Source organism: Anomaloglossus baeobatrachus, chromosome 1, assembly GCF_048569485.1.
Source record: "Anomaloglossus baeobatrachus isolate aAnoBae1 chromosome 1, aAnoBae1.hap1, whole genome shotgun sequence".
In the NCBI taxonomy this organism is placed as follows: Eukaryota; Metazoa; Chordata; class Amphibia; order Anura; family Aromobatidae; genus Anomaloglossus; species Anomaloglossus baeobatrachus.
Genome location: NC_134353.1, coordinates 284,712,657 through 284,734,912, shown reverse-complemented (window position 1 = coordinate 284,734,912; position 22,256 = coordinate 284,712,657). Strand labels below are relative to the sequence as shown.

The following is a 22,256-nucleotide window of genomic DNA, read 5'->3' as shown; positions in this document are numbered from 1 at the left end:
CCTGTCTGTCACAATCATGTTGTTCTCTGCTGCACTATCAGTAAGAAGAGGGAGGTGGAAAATCTCATAAAATAAACCTCAAGATACACAAAATGTTAAAGATCCTTAGCACTTTATGTTGATATTTCTCAGATTTTTTCTCCGATTTCCTCCATACTACTTCGACTTCAACTTAATTTTTCAGTATAACTACTTTCATTTTCTTCTCGCATTAGTGACTGTTCTGAAAAGAGATACTTAAAACTGTTTTTTTCAGGTATATCTGCACTTCACAAAGAATGAAAATCTTGCTAAATGCATATGGAGAAAGAACTTTATCTCAAATCACTCATACTTAAAAACAGCGTGCTGAAACCCGGGATCGGACCAGGGACCTTTAGATCTTCAGTCTAACGCTCTCCCAACTGAGCTATTTCAGCAACCTACAAAGTTAAAGCTACAGCATTGCAAGGCAAACTCAAAGGCGTTAATACATTTTCAGTTCAAAATTTGCATTTTTTTGGGGCCAAACAAAAAATGTGTTTGTTTTTAGAAAGTGTGAATTTTCCACAGTTGTGCTTGTCAGGATGGCCGAGCAGTCCAAGGCCCTGCGTTCAGGGCGCAGTCTCTACTTGAGGCGTGGGTTCGAATCCCACTTCTGACAGGTTTCTGTTACTTTACAATCATGTTTTTTTTTTTTTTCATTTTCACTATGTCCCTCTGTCACAATTCAGACATTTCCACAAACCAGATTAGTCCAAGGACAAAGCCAATGAGAACCCTCTGGATCCTCAATCCTGTCTGTCACAATCATGTTGTTCTCTGCTGCACTATCAGTAAGAAGAGGGAGGTGAAAAATCTCATAAAATAAACCTCAAGATACACAAAATGTTAAAGATCCTTAGCACTTTATGTTGATATTTCTCATATTTTTTCTCCGATTTCCTCCACACTACTTCGACTTCAACTTAATTTTTCAGTATAACTACTTTCATTTTCTTCTCGCATTAGTGACTGTTCTGAAAAGAGATACTTAAAACTGTTTTTTTCAGGTATATCTGCACTTCACAAAGAATGAAAATCTTGCTAAATGCATATGGAGAAAGAACTTTATCTCAAAACACTCATACTTAAAAACAGCGTGCTGAAACCCGGGATCGGACCAGGGCCCTTTAGATCTTCAGTCTAACGCTCTCCCAACTGAGCTATTTCAGCAACCTACAAAGTTAAAGCTACAGCATTGCAAGGCAAACTCAAAGGCGTTAATACATTTTCAGTTCAAAATTTGCATTTTCTTGGGGCCAAACAAAAAATGTGTTTGTTTTTGGAAAGTGTGAATTTTTCACAGTTGTGCTTGTCAGGATGGCCGAGCGGTCCAAGGCGCTGCGTTCAGGTCGCAGTCTCTACTTGAGGCGTGGGTTCGAATCCCGCTTCTGACAGGTTTCTGTTGCATTACAATCATGTTTTTTTTTTTTTTCATTTTCACTATGTCCCTCTGTCACAATTCAGACATTTCCACAAACCAGATTAGTCCAAGGACAAAGCCAATGAGAACCCTCTGGATCCTCAATCCTGTCTGTCTCAATCATGTTGTTCTCTGCTCCACTATCAGTAAGAAGAGGGAGGAGGAAAATCTCATAAAATAAACCTCAAGATACACAAAATCTTAAAGATCCTTAGCACTTTATGTTGATATTTCTCAGATTTTTTCTCCGATTTCCTCCATACTACTTCGACTTCAACTTAATTTTTCAGTATAACTACTTTCATTTTCTTCTCGCATTAGTGACTGTTCTGAAAAGAGATACTTAAAACTGTTTTTTTTCAGGTATATCTGCACTTCACAAAGAATGAAAATCTTGCTAAATGCATATGGAGAAAGAACTTTATCTCAAATCAATCATACTTAAAAACAGCGTGCTGAAACCCGCGGTCGGACCAGAGACCTTTAGATCTTCAGTCTAACGCTCTCCCAACTGAGCTATTTCAGCAACCTACAAAGTTAAAGCTACAGCATTGCAAGGCAAACTCAAAGGCGTTTTCAGTTCAAAATTTGCATTTTTTTGGGGCCAAACAAAAAATGTGTTTGTTTTTAGAAAGTGTGAATTTTCCACAGTTGTGCTTGTCAGGATGGCCGAGCGGTCCAAGGCGCTGCGTTCAGGTCGCAGTCTCTACTTGAGGCGTGGGTTCGAATCCCACTTCTGACAGGTTTCTGTTACATTACAATCATGTTTTTTTTTTTTTCATTTTCACTATGTCCCTCTGTCACAATTCAGACATTTCCACAAACCAGATTAGTCCAAGGACAAAGCCAATGAGAACCCTCTGGATCCTCAATCCTGTCTGTCACAATCATGTTGTTCTCTGCTGCACTATCAGTAAGAAGAGGGAGGTGAAAAATCTCATAAAATAAGCCTCAAGATACACAAAATCTTAAAGATCCTTAGCACTTTATGTTGATATTTCTCAGGTTTTTTTTCTAATTTCCTCCATACTACTTCGACTTCAACTTAATTTTTCAGTATAACTACTTTCATTTTCTTCTCGCATTAGTGACTGTTCTGAAAAGAGATACTTAAAACTGTTTTTTTCAGGTATATCTGCACTTCACAAAGAATGAAAATCTTGCTAAATGCATATGGAGAAAGAACTTTATCTCAAATCACTCATACTTAAAAACAGCGTGCTGAAACCCGGGATCGGACCAGGGACCTTTAGATCTTCAGTCTAACGCTCTCCCAACTGAGCTATTTCAGCAACCTACAAAGTTAAAGCTACAGCATTGCAAGGCAAACTCAAAGGCGTTAATTCATTTTCAGTTCAAAATTTGCATTTTTTTGGGGCCAAACAAAAAATGTGTTTGTTTTTAGAAAGTGTGAATTTTCCACAGTTGTGCTTGTCAGGATGGCCGAGCAGTCCAAGGCGCTGCGTTCAGGTCGCAGTCTCTACTTGAGGTGTGGGTTTGAATCCCACTTCTGACAGGTTTCTGTTACATTACAATCATGTTTTGTTTGTTTTTTCATTTTCACTATGTCCCTCTGTCACAATTCAGACATTTCCACAAACCAGATTAGTCCAAGGACAAAGCCAATGAGAACCCTCTGGATCCTCAATCCTGTCTGTCTCAATCATGTTGTTCTCTGCTGCACTATCAGTAAGAAGAGGGAGGTGGAAAATCTCATAAAATAAACCTCAGGATACACAAAATGTTAAAGATCCTTAGCACTTTATGTTGATATTTCTCAGATTTTTTTTCTGATTTCCTCCATACTACTTCGACTTCAACTTAATTTTTCAGTATAACTACTTTCATTTTCTTCTCGCATTAGTGACTGTTCTGAAAAGAGATACTTAAAACTGTTTTTTTTCAGGTATATCTGCACTTCACAAAGAATGAAAATCTTGCTAAATGCATATGGAGAAAGAACTTTATCTCAAATCAATCATACTTAAAAACAGTGTGCTGAAACCCGCGGTCGGACCAGAGACCTTTAGATCTTCAGTCTAACGCTCTCCCAACTGAGCTATTTCAGCAACCTACAAAGTTAAAGCTACAGCATTGCAAGGCAAACTCAAAGGCGTTTTCAGTTCAAAATTTGCATTTTTTTGGGGCCAAACAAAAAATGTGTTTGTTTTTAGAAAGTGTGAATTTTCCACAGTTGTGCTTGTCAGGATGGCCGAGCGGTCCAAGGCGCTGCGTTCAGGTCGCAGTCTCTACTTGAGGCTTGGGTTCGAATCCCACTTCTGACAGGTTTCTGTTACATTACAATCATGTTTTTTTTTTTTTCATTTTCACTATGTCCCTCTGTCACAATTCAGACATTTCCACAAACCAGATTAGTCCAAGGACAAAGCCAATGAGAACCCTCTGGATCCTCAATCCTGTCTGTCACAATCATGTTGTTCTCTGCTGCACTATCAGTAAGAAGAGGGAGGTGAAAAATCTCATAAAATAAGCCTCAAGATACACAAAATCTTAAAGATCCTTAGCACTTTATGTTGATATTTCTCAGGTTTTTTTTCTAATTTCCTCCATACTACTTCGACTTCAACTTAATTTTTCAGTATAACTACTTTCATTTTCTTCTCGCATTAGTGACTGTTCTGAAAAGAGATACTTAAAACTGTTTTTTTCAGGTATATCTGCACTTCACAAAGAATGAAAATCTTGCTAAATGCATATGGAGAAAGAACTTTATCTCAAATCACTCATACTTAAAAACAGCGTGCTGAAACCCGGGATCGGACCAGGGACCTTTAGTCTAACGCTCTCCCAACTGAGCTATTTCAGCAACCTACAAAGTTAAAGCTACAGCATTGCAAGGCAAACTCAAAGGCGTTAATAAATTTTCAGTTCAAAATTTGCCTTTTTTTGGGGCCAAACAAAAAATGTGTTTGTTTTTAGAAAGTGTGAATTTTCCACAGTTGTGCTTGTAAGGATGGCCGAGCGGTCCAAGGCGCTGCGTTCAGGTCGCAGTCTCTACTTGAGGCATGGGTTCGAATCTCACTTCTGACAGGTTTCTGTTACATTACAATCATGTTTTTTTTTTTTCATTTTCACTATGTCCCTCTGTCACAATTCAGACATTTCCACAAACCAGATTAGTCCAAGGACAAAGCCAATGAGAACCCTCTGGATCCTCAATCCTGTCTGTCACAATCATGTTGTTCTCTGCTGCACTATCAGTAAGAAGAGAGAGGTGGAAAATCTCATAAAATAAACCTCAAGATACACAAAATGTTAAAGATCCTTAGCACTTTATATTGATATTTCTCATATTTTTTCTCCGATTTCCTCCATACTACTTCGACTTCAACTTAATTTTTCAGTATAACTACTTTCATTTTCTTCTCGCATTAGTGACTGTTCTGAAAAGAGATACTTAAAACTGTTTTTTTCAGGAATATCTGCACTTCACAAAGAATGAAAATCTTGCTAAATGCATATGGAGAAAGAACTTTATCTCAAATCACTCATACTTAAAAACAGCGTGCTGAAACCCGGGATCGGACCAGGGACCTTTAGATCTTCAGTCTAACGCTCTCCCAACTGAGCTATTTCAGCAACCTACAAAGTTAAAGCTACAGCATTGCAAGGCAAACTCAAAGGCGTTAATTCATTTTCAGTTCAAAATTTGCATTTTTTTGGGGCCAAACAAAAAATGTGTTTGTTTTTAGAAAGTGTGAATTTTCCACAGTTGTGCTTGTCAGGATGGCCGAGCAGTCTCTACTTGAGGCGTGAGTTCGAATCCAACTTCTGACAGGTTTCTGTTACTTTACAATCATGTTTTTTTTTTTTTCATTTTCACTATGTCCCTCTGTCACAATTCAGACATTTCCACAAACCAGATTAGTCCAAGGACAAAGCCAATGAGAACCCTCTGGATCCTCAATCCTGTCTGTCACAATCATGTTGTTCTCTGCTGCACTATCAGTAAGAAGAGGGAGGTGAAAAATCTCATAAAATAAACCTCAAGATACACAAAATCTTAAAGATCCTTAGCACTTTATGTTGATATTTCTCAGATTTTTTTTCTGATTTCCTCCATACTACTTCGACTTCAACTTAATTTTTCAGTATAACTACTTTCATTTTCTTCTCGCATTAGTGACTGTTCTGAAAAGAGATACTTAAAACTGTTTTTTTCAGGTATATCTGCACTTCACAAAGAATGAAAATCTTGCTAAATGCATATGGAGAAAGAACTTTATCTCAAATCACTCATACTTAAAAACAGCGTGCTGAAACCCAAGACCAGACCAGGGACCTTTAGTCTAACGCTCTCCCAACTGAGCTATTTCAGCAACCTACAAAGTTAAAGCTACAGCATTGCAAGGCAAACTCAAAGGCGTTAATACATTTTCAGTTCAAAATTTGCCTTTTTTTGGGGCCAAACAAAAAATGTGTTTGTTTTTGGAAAGTGTGAATTTTCCACAGTTGTGCTTGTCAGGATGGCCGAGCGGTCCAAGGCGCTGCGTTCAGGTCGCAGTCTCTACTTGAGGTGTGGGTTCGAATCCCACTTCTGACAGGTTTCTGTTACATTACAATCATGTTTTGTTTGTTTTTTCATTTTCACTATGTCCCTCTGTCACAATTCAGACATTTCCACAAACCAGATTAGTCCAAGGACAAAGCCAATGAGAACCCTCTGGATCCTCAATCCTGTCTGTCTCAATCATGTTGTTCTCTGCTGCACTATCAGTAAGAAGAGGGAGGTGGAAAATCTCATAAAATAAACCTCAGGATACACAAAATGTTAAAGATCCTTAGCACTTTATGTTGATATTTCTCAGATTTTTTTTCTGATTTCCTCCATACTACTTCGACTTCAACTTAATTTTTCAGTATAACTACTTTCATTTTCTTCTCGCATTAGTGACTGTTCTGAAAAGAGATACTTAAAACTGTTTTCTTCAGGTATATCTGCACTTCACAAAGAATGAAAATCTTGCTAAATGCATATGGAGAAAGAACTTTATCTCAAATCACTCATACTTAAAATCAGCATGCTGAAACCCGGGATCGGACCAGGGACCTTTAGTCTAACGCTCTCCCAACTGAGCTATTTCAGCAACCTACAAAGTTAAAGCTACAGCATTGCAAGGCAAACTCAAAGGCGTTAATACATTTTCAGTTCAAAATTTGCATTTTTTTGGGGCCAAACAAAAAATGTGTTTGTTTTTGGAAAGTGTGAATTTTCCACAGTTGTGCTTGTCAGGATGGCCGAGCGGTCCAAGGCGCTGCGTTCAGGTCGCAGTCTCTACTTGAGGCGTGGGTTCGAATCCCACTTCTAACAGGTTTCTGTTACATTACAATCATGTTTTTTTTTTTTTCATTTTCACTATGTCCCTCTGTCACAATTCAGACATTTCCACAAACCAGATTAGTCCAAGGACAAAGCCAATGAGAACCCTCTGGATCCTCAATCCTGTCTGTCAGAATTATGTTGTTCTCTGCTGCACTATCAGTAAGAAGAGGGAGGTGGAAAATCTCATAAAATAAACCTCAAGATACACAAAATCTTAAAGATCCTTAGCACTTTATGTTGATATTTCTCAGATTTTTTCTCCGATTTCCTCCATACTACTTCGACTTCAACTTAATTTTTCAGTATAACTACTTTCATTTTCTTCTCGCATTAGTGACTGTTCTGAAAAGAGATACTTAAAACTGTTTTTTTCAGGTATATCTGCACTTCACAAAGAATGAAAATCTTGCTAAATGCATATGGAGAAAGAACTTTATCTCAAATCACTCATACTTAAAAACAGCGTGCTGAAACCCGGGATCGGACCAGGGACCTTTAGATCTTCAGTCTAACGCTCTCCCAACTGAGCTATTTCAGCAACCTACAAAGTTAAAGCTACAGCATTGCAAGGCAAACTCAAAGGCGTTAATACATTTTCAGTTCAAAATTTGCCTTTTTTTGGGGCCAAACAAAAAATGTGTTTGTTTTTAGAAAGTGTGAATTTTCCACAGTTGTGCTTGTCAGGATGGCCGAGCGGTCCAAGGCGCTGCGTTCAGGTCGCAGTCTCTACTTGAGGCGTGGGCTCGAATCCCACTTCTGACAGGTTTCTGTTACATTACAATCATGTTTTTTTTTTTCATTTTCACTATGTCCCTCTGTCACAATTCAGACATTTCCACAAACCAGATTAGTCCAAGGACAAAGCCAATGAGAACCCTCTGGATCCTCAATCCTGTCTGTCACAATCATGTTGTTCTCTGCTGCACTATCAGTAAGAAGAGGGAGGTGGAAAATCTCATAAAATAAACCTCAAGATACACAAAATCTTAAAGATCCTTAGCACTTTATGTTGATATTTCTCAGATTTTTTCTCCGATTTCCTCCATACTACTTCGACTTCAACTTAATTTTTCAGTATAACTACTTTCATTTTCTTCTCGCATTAGTGACTGTTCTGAAAAGAGAAACTTAAAACTGTTTTTTTCAGGTATATCTGCACTTCACAAAGAATGAAAATCTTGCTAAATGCATATGGAGAAAGAACTTTATCTCAAATCACTCATACTTAAAAACAGCGTGCTGAAACCCGGGATCGGACCAGGGACCTTTAGATCTTCAGTCTAACGCTCTCCCAACTGAGCTATTTCAGCAACCTACAAAGTTAAAGCTTCAGCATTGCAAGGCAAACTCAAAGGCGTTAATACATTTTCAGTTCAAAATTTGCATTTTTTTGGGGCCAAACAAAAAATGTGTTTGTTTTTGGAAAGTGTGAATTTTCCACAGTTGTGCTTGTCAGGATGGCTGAGCGGTCCAAGGCGCTGCGTTCAGGTCGCAGTCTCTACTTGAGGCGTGGGTTGGAATCCCACTTCTGACAGGTTTCTGTTACATTACAATCATGTTTTTTTTTTTTTCATTTTCACTATGTCCCTCTGTCACAATTCAGACATTTCCACAAACCAGATTAGTCCAAGGACAAAGCCAATGAGAACCCTCTGGATCCTCAATCCTGTCTGTCACAATCATGTTGTTCTCTGCTGCACTATCAGTAAGAAGAGGGAGGTGAAAAATCTCATAAAATAAACCTCAAGATACACAAAATCTTAAAGATCCTTAGCACTTTATGTTGATATTTCTCAGATTTTTTTCTGATTTCCTCCATACTACTTCGACTTCAACTTAATTTTTCAGTATAACTACTTTCATTTTCTTCTCGCATTAGTGACTGTTCTGAAAAGAGATACTTAAAACTGTTTTTTTCAGGTATATCTGCACTTCACAAAGAATGAAAATCTTGCTAAATGCATATGGAGAAAGAACTTTATCTCAAATCACTCATACTTAAAAACAGCGTGCTGAAACCCGGGATCGGACCAGGGACCTTTAGATCTTCAGTCTAACGCTCTCCCAACTGAGCTATTTCAGCAACCTACAAAGTTAAAGCTTCAGCATTGCAAGGCAAACTCAAAGGCGTTAATACATTTTCAGTTCAAAATTTGCATTTTTTTGGGGCCAAATAAAAAATGTGTTTGTTTTTGGAAAGTGTGAATTTTCCACAGTTGTGCTTGTCAGGATGGCCGAGCGGTCCAAGGCACTGCGTTCAGGTCGCAGTCTCTACTTGAGGCGTGGGTTCGAATCCCACTTCTAACAGGTTTCTGTTACATTACAATCATGTTTTTTTTTTTTTCATTTTCACTATGTCCCTCTGTCACAATTCAGACATTTCCACAAACCAGATTAGTCCAAGGACAAAGCCAATGAGAACCCTCTGGATCCTCAATCCTGTCTGTCACAATCATGTTGTTCTCTGCTGCACTATCAGTAAGAAGAGGGAGGTGGAAAATCTCATAAAATAAACCTCAAGATACACAAAATCTTAAAGATCCTTAGCACTTTATGTTGATATTTCTCAGATTTTTTCTCCGATTTCCTCCATACTACTTCGACTTCAATTTAATTTTTCAGTATAACTACTTTCATTTTCTTCTCGCATTAGTGACTGTTCTGAAAAGAGAAACTTAAAACTGTTTTTTTCAGGTATATCTGCACTTCACAAAGAATGAAAATCTTGCTAAATGCATATGGAGAAAGAACTTTATCTCAAATCACTCATACTTAAAAACAGCGTGCTGAAACCCGGGATCGGACCAGGGACCTTTAGATCTTCAGTCTAACGCTCTCCCAACTGAGCTATTTCAGCAACCTACAAAGTTAAAGCTACAGCATTGCAAGGCAAACTCAAAGGCGTTAATACATTTTCAGTTCAAAATTTGCATTTTTTTGGGGCCAAACAAAAAATGTGTTTGTTTTTGGAAAGTGTGAATTTTCCACAGTTGTGCTTGTCAGGATGGCTGAGAGGTCCAAGGCGCTGCGTTCAGGTCGCAGTCTCTACTTGAGGCGTGGGTTCGAATCCCACTTCTGACAGGTTTCTGTTACATTACAATCATGTTTTTTTTTTTTTCATTTTCACTATGTCCCTCTGTCACAATTCAGACATTTCCACAAACCAGATTAGTCCAAGGACAAAGCCAATGAGAACCCTCTGGATCCTCCATCCTGTCTGTCACAACCATGTTGTTCTCTGCTGCACTATCAGTAAGAAGAGGGAGGTGAAAAATCTCATAAAATAAACCTCAAGATACACAAAATCTTAAAGATCCTTAGCACTTTATGTTGATATTTCTCAGATTTTTTTCTGATTTCCTCCATACTACTTCGACTTCAACTTAATTTTTCAGTATAACTACTTTCATTTTCTTCTCGCATTAGTGACTGTTCTGAAAAGAGATACTTAAAACTGTTTTTTTCAGGTATATCTGCACTTCACAAAGAATGAAAATCTTGCTAAATGCATATGGAGAAAGAACTTTATCTCAAATCACTCATACTTAAAAACAGCGTGCTGAAACCCGGGATCGGACCAGGGACCTTTAGATCTTCAGTCTAACGCTCTCCCAACTGAGCTATTTCAGCAACCTACAAAGTTAAAGCTACAGCATTGCAAGGCAAACTCAAAGGCGTTAATAAATTTTCAGTTCAAAATTTGCCTTTTTTTGGGGCCAAACAAAAAATGTGTTTGTTTTTAGAAAGTGTGAATTTTCCACAGTTGTGCTTGTCAGGATGGCCGAGCGGTCCAAGGCGCTGCGTTCAGGTCGCAGTCTCTACTTGAGGCGTGGGTTCGAATCCCACTTCTGACAGGATTCTGTTACATTACAATTATGTTTTTTTTTTTTTCATTTTCACTATGTCCCTCTGTCACAATTCAGACATTTCCACAAACCAGATTAGTCCAAGGACAAAGCCAATGAGAACCCTCTGGATCCTCAATCCTGTCTGTCACAATCATGTTGTTCTCTGCTGCACTATCAGTAAGAAGAGGGAGGTGGAAAATCTCATAAAATAAACCTCAAGATACACAAAATCTTAAAGATCCTTAGCACTTTATGTTGATATTTCTCAGATTTTTTCTCCGATTTCCTCCATACTACTTCGACTTCAACTTAATTTTTCAGTATAACTACTTTCATTTTCTTCTCGCATTAGTGACTGTTCTGAAAAGAGATACTTAAAACTGTTTTTTTTTAGGTATATCTGCACTTCACAAAGAATGAAAATCTTGCTAAATGCATATGGAGAAAGAACTTTATCTCAAATCACTCATACTTAAAAACAGCGTGCTGAAACCCGGGATCGGACCAGGGACCTTTAGATCTTCAGTCTAACGCTCTCCCAACTGAGCTATTTCAGCAACCTACAAAGTTAAAGCTACAGCATTGCAAGGCAAACTCAAAGGCGTTAATACATTTTCAGTTCAAAATTTGCCTTTTTTTGGGGCCAAACAAAAAATGTGTTTGTTTTTAGAAAGTGTGAATTTTCCACAGTTGTGCTTGTCAGGATGGCCGAGCGGTCCAAGGCGCTGCGTTCAGGTCGCAGTCTCTACTTGAGGCGTGGGTTCGAATCCCACTTCTGACAGGTTTCTGTTACATTACAATCATGTTTTTTTTTTTTCATTTTCACTATGTCCCTCTGTCACAATTCAGACATTTCCACAAACCAGATTAGTCCAAGGACAAAGCCAATGAGAACCCTCTGGATCCTCAATCCTGTCTGTCACAATCATGTTGTTCTCTGCTACACTATCAGTAAGAAGAGGGAGGTGGAAAATCTCATAAAATAAACCTCAAGATACACAAAATCTTAAAGATCCTTAGCACTTTATGTTGATATTGCTCAGATTTTTTTCTGATTTCCTCCATACTACTTCGACTTCAACTTAATTTTTCAGTATAACTACTTTCATTTTCTTCTCGCATTAGTGACTGTTCTGAAAAGAGATACTTAAAACTGTTTTTTTCAGGTATATCTGCACTTCACAAAGAATGAAAATCTTGCTAAATGCATATGGAGAAAGAACTTTATCTCAAATCACTCATACTTAAAAACAGCGTGCTGAAACCCGGGATCGGACCAGGGACCTTTAGATCTTCAGTCTAACGCTCTCCCAACTGAGCTATTTCAGCAACCTACAAAGTTAAAGCTACAGCATTGCAAGGCAAACTCAAAGGCGTTAATAAATTTTCAGTTCAAAATTTGCCTTTTTTTGGGGCCAAACAAAAAATGTGTTTGTTTTTAGAAAGTGTGAATTTTCCACAGTTGTGCTTGTCAGGATGGCCGAGCGGTCCAAGGCGCTGCATTCAGGTTGCAGTCTCTACTTGAGGCGTGGGTTCGAATCCCACTTCTGACAGGTTTCTGTTTCATTACAATTATGTTTTTTTTTTTTTTTTATTTTCACTATGTCCCTCTGTCACAATTCAGACATTTCCACAAACCAGATTAGTCCAAGGACAAAGCCAATGAGAACCCTCTGGATCCTCAATCCTGTCTGTCACAATCATGTTGTTCTCTGCTGCACTATCAGTAAGAAGAGGGAGGTGGGAAATCTCATAAAATAAACCTCAAGATACACAAAATCTTAAAGATGCTTAGCACTTTATGTTGATATTTCTCAGATTTTTTCTCCGATTTCCTCCATACTACTTCGACTTCAACTTAATTTTTCAGTATAACTACTGTCATTTTCTTCTCGCATTAGTGACTGTTCTGAAAAGAGATACTTAAAACTGTTTTTTTCAGGTATATCTGCACTTCACAAAGAATGAAAATCTTGCTAAATGCATATGGAGAAAGAACTTTATCTCAAATCACTCATACTTAAAAACAGCGTGCTGAAACCCGGGATCGGACCAGGGACCTTTAGATCTTCAGTCTAACGCTCTCCCAACTGAGCTATTTCAGCAACCTACAAAGTTAAAGCTACAACATTGCAAGGCAAACTCAAAGGCGTTAATAAATTTTCAGTTCAAAATTTGCATTTTTTTGGGGCCAAACAAAAAATGTGTTTGTTTTTAGAAAGTGTGAATTTTCCACAGTTGTGCTTGTCAGGATGGCCGAGCGGTCCAAGGCGCTGCGTTCAGGTCGCAGTCTCTACTTGAGGCGTGGGTTCAAATCCCACTTCTGACAGGTTTCTGTTACATTACAATTATGTTTTTTTTTTTTTTCATTTTCACTATGTCCCTCTGTCACAATTCAGACATTTCCACAAACCAAATTAGTCCAAGGACAAAGCCAATGAGAACCCTCTGGATCCTCAATCCTGTCTGTCACAATCATGTTGTTCTCTGCTGCACTATCAGTAAGAAGAGGGAGGTGAAAAATCTCATAAAATAAACCTCAAGATACACAAAATCTTAAAGATCCTTAGCACTTTATGTTGATATTTCTCAGATTTTTTCTCCGATTTCCTCCATACTACTTCGACTTCAACTTAATTTTTCAGTATAACTACTTTCATTTTCTTCTCGCATTAGTGACTGTTCTGAAAAGAGATATTAAAACTGTTTTTTTCAGGTATATCTGCACTTCACAAAGAATGAAAATCTTGCTAAATGCATATGGAGAAAGAACTTTATCTCAAATCACTCATACTTAAAAACAGCGTGCTGAAACCCAGGAACGGACCAGGGACCTTTAGATCTTCAGTCTAGCGCTCTCCCAACTGAGCTATTTCAGCAACCTACAAAGTTAAAGCTACAGCATTGCAAGGCAAACTCAAAGGCGTTAATAAATTTTCAGTTCAAAATTTGCCTTTTTTTGGGGCCAAACAAAAAATGTGTTTGTTTTTAGAAAGTGTGAATTTTCTACAGTTGTGCTTGTCAGGATGGCCGAGCAGTCCAAGGCGCTGCGTTCAGGTCGCAGTCTCTACTTGAGGCGTGGGTTCGATTCCCACTTCTGACAGGTTACTGTTACATTACAATCATGTTTTTTTTTTTCATTTTCACTATGTCCCTCTGTCACAATTCAGACATTTCCACAAACCAGATTAGTCCAAGGACAAAGCCAATGAGAACCCTCTGGATCCTCAATCCTGTCTGTCACAATCATGTTGTTCTCTGCTGCACTATCAGTAAGAAGAGGGAGGTGGAAAATCTCATAAAATAAACCTCAAGATACACAAAATCTTAAAGATCCTTAGCACTTTATGTTGATATTTCTCAGATTTTTTCTCCGATTTCCCTCCATACTACTTCGACTTCAACTTAATTTTTCAGTATAACTACTTTCATTTTCTTCTCGCATTAGTAACTGTTCTGAAAAGAGATACTTAAAACTGTTTTTTTCAGGTATATCTGCACTTCACAAAGAATGAAAATCTTGCTAAATGAATATGGAGAAAGAACTTTATCTCAAATCACTCATACTTAAAAACAGCGTGCTGAAACCCGGGATCGGACCAGGGACCTTTAGATCTTCAGTCTAACACTCTCCCAACTGAGCTATTTCAGCAACCTACAAAGTGAAAGCTACAGCATCGCAAGGCAAACTCAAAGGCGTTAATACATTTTCAGTTCAAAATTTGCATTTTTTTGGGGCCAAACAAAAAATGTGTTTGTTTTTAGAAAGTGTGAATTTTCCACAGTTGTGCTTGTCAGGATGGCCGAGCGGTCCAAGGCGCTGCGTTCAGGTCGCAGTCTCTACTTGAGGCGTGGGTTCGAATCCCACTTCTGACAGGTTTCTGTTACGTTACAATCATGTTTTTTTTTTTTTCATTTTCACTATGTCCCTCTGTCACAATTCAGACATTTCCCCAAACCAGATTAGTCCAAGGACAAAGCCAATGAGAACCCTCTGGATCCTCAATCCTGTCTGTCACAATCATGTTGTTCTCTGCTGCACTATTAGTAAGAAGAGGGAGGTGGAAAATCTCATAAAATAAACCTCAAGATACACAAAATCTTAAAGATCCTTAGCACTTTATGTTGATATTTCTCAGATTTTTTCTCCGATTTCCCTCCATACTACTTCGACTTCAACTTAATTTTTCAGTATAACTACTTTCATTTTCTTCTCGCATTAGTAACTGTTCTGAAAAGAGATACTTAAAACTGTTTTTTTCAGGTATATCTGCACTTCACAAAGAATGAAAATCTTGCTAAATGCATATGGAGAAAGAACTTTATCTCAAATCACTCATACTTAAAAACAGCGTGCTGAAACCCGGGATCGGACCAGGGACCTTTAGATCTTCAGTCCAACACTCTCCCAACTGAGCTATTTCAGCAACCTACAAAGTTAAAGCTACAGCATTGCAAGGCAAACTCAAAGGCGTTAATACATTTTTAGTTCAAAATTTGCATTTTTTTGGGGCCAAACAAAAAATGTGTTTGTTTTTAGAAAGTGTGAATTTTCCACAGTTGTGCTTGTCCGGATGGCCGAGCGGTCCAAGGCGCTGCGTTCAGGTCGCAGTCTCAACTTGAGGCGTGGGTTTGAATCCCACTTCTGACAGGTTTCTCTTAGATTAAAATCATGTTTTGTTTTTTTTTCATTTTCACTATGTCCCTCTGTCACAATTCAGACATTTCCACAAACCAGATTAGCCCAAGGACAAAGCCAATGAGAACCCTCTGGATCCTCAATCCTGTCTGTCACAATCATGTTGTTCTCTGCTGCACTATCAATAAGAAGAGGGAGGTGAAAAATCTCATAAAATAAACCTCAAGATACACAAAATCTTAAAGATCCTTAGCACTTTATGTTGATATTTCTCAGATTTTTTCTCCGATTTCCCTCCATACTACTTCGACTTCAACTTAATTTTTCAGTATAACTACTTTCATTTTCTTCTCGCATTAGTGACTGTTCTGAAAAGAGATACTTAAAACTGTTTTTTTCAGGTATATCTGCACTTCACAAAGAATGAAAATCTTGCTAAATGCATATGGAGAAAGAACTTTATCTCAAATCACTCATACTTAAAAACAGCGTGCTGAAACCCGGGATCGGACCAAGGACCTTTAGTCTAACGCTCTCCCAACTGAGCTATTTCAGCAACCTACAAAGTTAAAGCTACAGCATTGCAAGGCAAACTCAAAGGCGTTAATACATTTTCAGTTCAAAATTTGCATTTTTTTGGGGCCAAACAAAAAATGTGTTTGTTTTTAGAAAGTGTGAATTTTCCACAGTTGTGCTTGTCAGGATGGCCGAGCGGTCCAAGGCGCTGCGTTCAGGTCGCAGTCTCTACTTGAGGCGTGGGTTCGAATCCCACTTCTGACAGGTTTCTGTTACATTACAATCATGTTTTTTTTTTTTTCATTTTCACTATGTCCCTCTGTCACAATTCAGACATTTCCCCAAACCAGATTAGTCCAAGGACAAAGCCAATGAGAACCCTCTGGATCCTCAATCCTGTCTGTCACAATCATGTTGTTCTCTGCTGCACTATCAGTAAGAAGAGGGAGGTGGAAAATCTCATAAAATAAACCTCAAGATACACAAAATCTTAAAGATCCTTAGCACTTTATGTTGATATTTCTCAGATTTTTTCTCCGATTTCCCTCCATACTACTTCGACTTCAACTTAATTTTTCAGTATAACTACTTTCATTTTCTTCTCGCATTAGTAACTGTTCTGAAAAGAGATACTTAAAACTGTTTTTTTCAGGTATATCTGCACTTCACAAAGAATGAAAATCTTGCTAAATGATTATGGAGAAAGAACTTTATCTCAAATCACTCATACTTAAAAACAGCGTGCTGAAACCCGGGATCGGACCAGGGACCTTTAGATCTTCAGTCTAACACTCTCCCAACTGAGCTATTTCAGCAACCTACAAAGTGAAAGCTACAGCATCGCAAGGCAAACTCAAAGGCGTTAATACATTTTCAGTTCAAAATTTGCATTTTTTTGGGGCCAAACAAAAAATGTGTTTGTTTTTAGAAAGTGTGAATTTTCCACAGTTGTGCTTGTCCGGATGGCCGAGCGGTCCAAGGCGCTGCGTTCAGGTCGCAGTCTCAACTTGAGGCGTGGGTTTGAATCCCACTTCTGACAGGTTTCTGTTACATTAAAATCATGTTTTGTTTTTTTTTCATTTTCACTATGTCCCTCTGTCACAATTCAGACATTTCCACAAACCAGATTAGCCCAAGGACAAAGCCAATGAGAACCCTCTGGATCCTCAATCCTGTTTGTCACAATCATGTTGTTCTCTGCTGCACTATCAATAAGAAGAGGGAGGTGAAAAATCTCATAAAATAAACCTCAAGATACACAAAATCTTAAAGATCCTTAGCACTTTATGTTGATATTTCTCAGATTTTTTCTCCGATTTCCCTCCATACTACTTCGACTTCAACTTAATTTTTCAGTATAACTACTTTCATTTTCTTCTCGCATTAGTGACTGTTCTGAAAAGAGATACTTAAAACTGTTTTTTTCAGGTATATCTGCACTTCACAAAGAATGAAAATCTTGCTAAATGCATATGGAGAAAGAACTTTATCTCAAATCACTCATACTTAAAAACAGCGTGCTGAAACCCGGGATCGGACCAGGGACATTTAGTCTAACGCTCTCCCAACTGAGCTATTTCAGCAACCTACAAAGTTAAAGCTACAGCATTGCAAGGCAAACTCAAAGGCGTTAATACATTTTCAGTTCAAAATTTGCATTTTTTTGGGGCCAAACAAAAAATGTGTTTGTTTTTAGAAAGTGTGAATTTTCCACAGTTGTGCTTGTCAGGATGGCCGAGCGGTCCAAGGCGCTGCGTTCAGGTCGCAGTCTCTACTTGAGGCGTGGGTTCGAATCCCACTTCTGACAGGTTTCTGTTACATTACAATCATGTTTTTTTTTTTTTCATTTTCACTATGTCCCTCTGTCACAATTCAGACATTTCCCCAAACCAGATTAGTCCAAGGACAAAGCCAATGAGAACCCTCTGGATCCTCAATCCTGTCTGTCACAATCATGTTGTTCTCTGCTGCACTATTAGTAAGAAGAGGGAGGTGGAAAATCTCATAAAATAAACCTCAAGATACACAAAATCTTAAAGATCCTTAGCACTTTATGTTGATATTTCTCAGATTTTTTCTCCGATTTCCCTCCATACTACTTCGACTTCAACTTAATTTTTCAGTATAACTACTTTCATTTTCTTCTCGCATTAGTAACTGTTCTGAAAAGAGATACTTAAAACTGTTTTTTTCAGGTATATCTGCACTTCACAAAGAATGAAAATCTTGCTAAATGCATATGGAGAAAGAACTTTATCTCAAATCACTCATACTTAAAAACAGCGTGCTGAAACCCGGGATCGGACCAGGGACCTTTAGATCTTCAGTCCAACACTCTCCCAACTGAGCTATTTCAGCAACCTACAAAGTTAAAGCTACAGCATTGCAAGGCAAACTCAAAGGCGTTAATACATTTTCAGTTCAAAATTTGCATTTTTTTGGGGCCAAACAAAAAATGTGTTTGTTTTTAGAAAGTGTGAATTTTCCACAGTTGTGCTTGTCCGGATGGCCGAGCGGTCCAAGGCGCTGCGTTCAGGTCGCAGTCTCAACTTGAGGCGTGGGTTTGAATCCCACTTCTGACAGGTTTCTCTTACATTAAAATCATGTTTTGTTTTTTTTTCATTTTCACTATGTCCCTCTGTCACAATTCAGACATTTCCACAAACCAGATTAGCCCAAGGACAAAGCCAATGAGAACCCTTTGGATCCTCAATCCTGTCTGTCACAATCATGTTGTTCTCTGCTGCACTATCAATAAGAAGAGGGAGGTGAAAAATCTCATAAAATAAACCTCAAGATACACAAAATCTTAAAGATCCTTAGCACTTTATGTTGATATTTCTCAGATTTTTTCTCCGATTTCCCTCCATACTACTTCGACTTCAACTTAATTTTTCAGTATAACTACTTTCATTTTCTTCTCGCATTAGTGACTGTTCTGAAAAGAGATACTTAAAACTGTTTTTTTCAGGTATATCTGCACTTCACAAAGAATGAAAATCTTGCTAAATGCATATGGAGAAAGAACTTTATCTCAAATCACTCATACTTAAAAACAGCGTGCTGAAACCCGGGATCGGACCAGGGACCTTTAGATCTTCAGTCTAACGCTCTCCCAACTGAGCTATTTCAGCAACCTACAAAGTTAAAGCTACAGCATTGCAAGGCAAACTCAAAGGCGTTAATACATTTTCAGTTCAAAATTTGCATTTTTTTGGGGCCAAACAAAAAATGTGTTTGTTTTTAGAAAGTGTGAATTTTCCACAGTTGTGCTTGTCAGGATGGCTGAGCGGTCCAAGGCGCTGCGTTCAGGTCGCAGTCTCTACTTGAGGCGTGGGTTCGAATCCCACTTCTGACAGGTTTCTGTTACATTACCATCATGTTTTTTTTTTTTTCATTTTCACTATGTCCCTCTGTCACAATTCAGACATTTCCCCAAACCAGATTAGTCCAAGGACAAAGCCAATGAGAACCCTCTGGATCCTCAATCCTGTCTGTCACAATCATGTTGTTCTCTGCTGCACTATTAGTAAGAAGAGGGAGGTGGAAAATCTCATAAAATAAACCTCAAGATACACAAAATCTTAAAGATCCTTAGCACTTTATGTTGATATTTCTCAGATTTTTTCTCCGATTTCCCTCCATACTACTTCGACTTCAACTTAATTTTTCAGTATAACTACTTTCATTTTCTTCTCGCATTAGTAACTGTTCTGAAAAGAGATACTTAAAACTGTTTTTTTCAGGTATATCTGCACTTCACAAAGAATGAAAATCTTGCTAAATGCATATGGAGAAAGAACTTTATCTCAAATCACTCATACTTAAAAACAGCATGCTGAAACCCGGGATCGGACCACGGACCTTTAGATCTTCAGTCTAACGCTCTCCCAACTGAGCTATTTCAGCAACCTACAAAGTTAAAGCTACAGCATTGCAAGGCAAACTCAAAGGCGTTAATACATTTTCAGTTCAAAATTTGCATTTTTTTGGGGCCAAACAAAAAATGTGTTTGTTTTTAGAAAGTGTGAATTTTCCACAGTTGTGCTTGTCCGGATGGCCGAGCGGTCCAAGGCGCTGCGTTCAGGTCGCAGTCTCTACTTGAGGCGTGGGTTCAAATCCCAATTCTGACAGGTTTCTGTTACATTACAATCATGTTTTTTTTTTTTTTTCATTTTCACTATGTCCCTCTGTCACAATTCAGACATTTCCACAAACCAGATTAGTCCAAGGACAAAGCCAATGAGAACCCTCTGGATCCTCAATCCTGTCTGTCACAATCATGTTGTTCTCTGCTGCACTATCAGTAAGAAGAGGGAGGTGAAAAATCTCATAAAATAAACCTCAAGATACACAAAATCTTAAAGATCCTTAGCACTTTATGTTGATATTTCTCAGATTTTTTTTCTGATTTCCTCCATACTACTTCGACTTCAACTTAATTTTTCAGTATAACTACTTTCATTTTCTTCTCGCATTAGTGACTGTTCTGAAAAGAGATACTTAAAACTGTTTTTTTCAGGTATATCTGCACTTCACAAAGAATGAAAATCTTGCTAAATGCATATGGAGAAAGAACTTTATCTCAAATCACTCATACTTAAAAACAGCGTGCTGAAACCCAGGATCGGACCAGGGACCTTTAGATCTTCAGTCTAGCGCTCTCCCAACTGAGCTATTTCAGCAACCTACAAAGTTAAAGCTACAGCATTGCAAGGCAAACTCAAAGGCGTTAATAAATTTTCAGTTCAAAATTTGCCTTTTTTTGGGGCCAAACAAAAAATGTGTTTGTTTTTAGAAAGTGTGAATTTTCTACAGTTGTGCTTGTCAGGATGGCCGAGCAGTCCGAGGCGCTGAGTTCAGGTCGCAGTCTCTACTTGAGGCGTGGGTTCGAATCCCACTTCTGACATGTTTCTGTTACATTACTATCATGTTTTTTTTTTTTCATTTTCACTATGTCCCTTTGTCACAATTCAGACATTTCCACAAACCAGATTAGTCCAAGGACAAAGCCAATGAGAACCCTCTGGATCCTCAATCCTGTCTGTCACAATCATGTTGTTCTCTGCTGCACTATTAGTAAGAAGAGGGAGGTGGAAAATCTCATAAAATAAACCTCAAGATACACAAAATCTTAAAGATCCTTAGCACTTTATGTTGATATTTCTCAGATTTTTTCTCCGATTTCGCTCCATACTACTTCGACTTCAACTTAATTTTTCAGTATAACTACTTTCATTTTCTTATCGCATTAGTGACTGTTCTGAAAAGAGATACTTAAAACTGTTTTTTTCAGGTATATCTGCACTTCACAAAGAATGAAAATCTTGCTAAATGCATATGGAGAAAGAACTTTATCTCAAATCACTCATACTTAAAAACAGCGTGCTGAAACCTGGGATCGGACCAGGGACCTTTAGATCTTCAGTCTAACGCTCTCCCAACTGAGCTATTTCAGCAACCTACAAAGTTAAAGCTACAGCATTGCAAGGCAAACTCAAAGGCGTTAATAAATTTTCAGTTCAAAATTTGCCTTTTTTTGGGGCCAAACAAAAAATGTGTTTGTTTTTAGAAAGTGTGAATTTTCCACAGTTGTGCTTGTCAGGATGGCCGAGCGGTCCAAAGCGCTGCGTTCAGGTCGCAGTCTCTACTTGAGGCGAGGGTTCGAATCCCACTTTTGACAGGTTTCTGTTACATTACAATTATGTTTTTTTCTTTTTCATTTTCACTATGGCCCTCTGTCACAATTCAGACATTTCCACAAACCAGATTAGTCCAAGGACAAAGCCAATGAGAACCCTCTGGATCCTCAATCCTGTCTGTCACAATCATGTTGTTCTCTGCTGCACTATCAGTAAGAAGAGGGAGGTGGAAAATCTCATAAAATAAACCTCAAGATACACAAAATCTTAAAGATCCTTAGCACTTTATGTTGATATTTCTCAGATTTTTTCTCCGATTTCCTCCATACTACTTCGACTTCAACTTAATTTTTCAGTATAACTACTTTCATTTTCTTCTCGCATTAGTGACTGTTCTGAAAAGAGATACTTAAAACTGTTTTTTTCAGGTATATCTGCACTTCACAAAGAATGAAAATCTTGCTAAATGCATATGGAGAAAGAACTTTATCTCAAATCACTCATACTTAAAAACAGTGTGCTGAAACCCGGGATCGGACCAGGGACCTTTAGATCTTCAGTCTAACGTTCTCCCAACTGAGCTATTTCAGCAACCTACAAAGTGAAAGCTACAGCATCGCAAGGCAAACTCAAAGGCGTTAATACATTTTCAGTTCAAAATTTGCATTTTTTTGGGGCCAAACAAAAAATGTGTTTGTTTTTAGAAAGTGTGAATTTTCCACAGTTGTGCTTGTCCGAATGGCAGAGCGGTCCAAGGCGCTGCGTTCAGGTCGCAGTCTCAACTTGAGGCGTGGGTTTGAATCCCACTTCTGACAGGTTTCTG

General features: G+C 38.2%; 9 non-coding genes across 9 annotated transcripts; 8 read left to right on the top strand and 1 right to left on the bottom strand.

Annotated features, from left to right (window-relative positions):
• The first annotated feature begins 2,103 nt into the window (after positions 1 to 2,103).
• Positions 2,104 to 2,186, top strand: TRNAL-CAG (transfer RNA leucine (anticodon CAG)). Its single transcript has one exon. It is a non-coding gene; the product is annotated as a tRNA-Leu (tRNA).
• Positions 2,187 to 10,559: 8,373 nt separating this feature from the next.
• On the top strand, positions 10,560 to 10,642 carry TRNAL-CAG (transfer RNA leucine (anticodon CAG)). The gene has a single exon. It is a non-coding gene; the product is annotated as a tRNA-Leu (tRNA).
• A 692-nt stretch (positions 10,643 to 11,334) lies between these two features.
• On the top strand, positions 11,335 to 11,417 carry TRNAL-CAG (transfer RNA leucine (anticodon CAG)). The gene has a single exon. It is a non-coding gene; the product is annotated as a tRNA-Leu (tRNA).
• A 689-nt stretch (positions 11,418 to 12,106) lies between these two features.
• On the top strand, positions 12,107 to 12,189 carry TRNAL-CAG (transfer RNA leucine (anticodon CAG)). The gene has a single exon. It is a non-coding gene; the product is annotated as a tRNA-Leu (tRNA).
• A 693-nt stretch (positions 12,190 to 12,882) lies between these two features.
• On the top strand, positions 12,883 to 12,965 carry TRNAL-CAG (transfer RNA leucine (anticodon CAG)). Its single transcript has one exon. It is a non-coding gene; the product is annotated as a tRNA-Leu (tRNA).
• A 1,464-nt stretch (positions 12,966 to 14,429) lies between these two features.
• Positions 14,430 to 14,512, top strand: TRNAL-CAG (transfer RNA leucine (anticodon CAG)). The gene has a single exon. It is a non-coding gene; the product is annotated as a tRNA-Leu (tRNA).
• Positions 14,513 to 15,972: 1,460 nt separating this feature from the next.
• On the top strand, positions 15,973 to 16,055 carry TRNAL-CAG (transfer RNA leucine (anticodon CAG)). Its single transcript has one exon. It is a non-coding gene; the product is annotated as a tRNA-Leu (tRNA).
• Positions 16,056 to 17,515: 1,460 nt separating this feature from the next.
• On the top strand, positions 17,516 to 17,598 carry TRNAL-CAG (transfer RNA leucine (anticodon CAG)). The gene has a single exon. It is a non-coding gene; the product is annotated as a tRNA-Leu (tRNA).
• Positions 17,599 to 21,177: 3,579 nt separating this feature from the next.
• Positions 21,178 to 21,250, bottom strand: TRNAF-GAA (transfer RNA phenylalanine (anticodon GAA)). Its single transcript has one exon. It is a non-coding gene; the product is annotated as a tRNA-Phe (tRNA).
• Between the last annotated feature and the right edge of the window lie 1,006 nt (positions 21,251 to 22,256).